Source organism: Atta cephalotes, assembly GCF_000143395.1.
Source record: "Atta cephalotes unplaced genomic scaffold scaffold00035, whole genome shotgun sequence".
Lineage (NCBI taxonomy): Eukaryota > Metazoa > Arthropoda > Insecta > Hymenoptera > Formicidae > Atta > Atta cephalotes.
This window is the reverse complement of record NW_012130099.1, coordinates 2,841,278-2,842,561: the sequence shown is the minus strand read 5'-3', so window position 1 is coordinate 2,842,561 and position 1,284 is coordinate 2,841,278.

Sequence of the window (1,284 nt, the reverse complement as noted above, 5' to 3'; positions counted from 1 at the left end):
GTCGAGTTTTTGTTTGACCTAAAAAACAACCCAGAATTAATTTTATTAAAAAAATTTTCTCTCTACTTTGATAACTTTGTTATTAATTCAAGATTCTTATTATGAATATCGTTTATTATTATATTATTTTTATATTATTTTTATAGCTTTATATTAACAACCCAAACAATCGTAAATTTGATAACAAAGTAGAAGAATTAAAGTTTTATTTTAATATTTGAAAAGATACTAACTGCTTAGTTTAAACGTAAGATTAAAAAAAATATATTTAGCTTTTTTAAAAAAAATTTAACTATCTTTTCACTATTCAGGATTATACAGTTTGTCTACCCAACATTTATCGCCAACTATTTCAACTTTTTTATTTAAATGCCAAATATCCTTCCTAAATCGATCGAAGAATTCGCAAGAAAAAAACAGCCCGGTTAAACATTCTCGTATATAGCTGTCGTCATATCACCGATTATCTTTAGGATCAACTGAACTTTTCTTCCGACGATAACAGAAGACTTCCTGCATGAGGCCATTAGGGAGTTACAGCGGGTTTGTCCCAGAAAATGATGTCATTATTGTGGCCACGGCGGGTCTCACGTTAAAGATCCTATCTAAAATCACTAGACAGTCACGACAAGGAAGTTTCTCTTCGCGACGGATTTAATTGTCCCGTCCTGCGGGAATCGATAACGTAATCGGTTCGCGTCACGGCAGTCCGATGATAACAATGGAAAAAACTGCAATCGATCGCGGTGTAAAAATAAATCGCGAATATTCGTGGATGCGTTCGTGGAGGACGCTGCAGTAAACGGCCAAGACACGTCTGAAAAAAGGCATCTAAATTATTCGGAGGCACCTTCGGCGTCGTTTATTAATCTGTAAATTCCGCATACCTATGCGCGTACATACAATGCCCACAAATAGTAACAGACACGTGATTAATTGCCTAGCGACGTAAATACGTTTGATTGTTGCGATTTCGCGGTTCTGTTATTCCATCATTATGGTAATTAATTAATTATTACAACTTTAATGAATTCGAATTAGAACGATTGCCGTGATTTGATCACGTCGTACCATGTCTGTACGGTAAAAAAATATTTCTAGAAAATTTTATACGTACACCAGGAAAAAAAATTTTTAATATTTGTGATAATTGCATGGTACCATAATTACGATTATTACTGTTATAATTGTTAATAATATTATATACTTGTAATAATTATAATTATAACTTTATTAAAAATGAATATATAATTAACACTGAAAATAATTCTCTCTCTCTCTCTC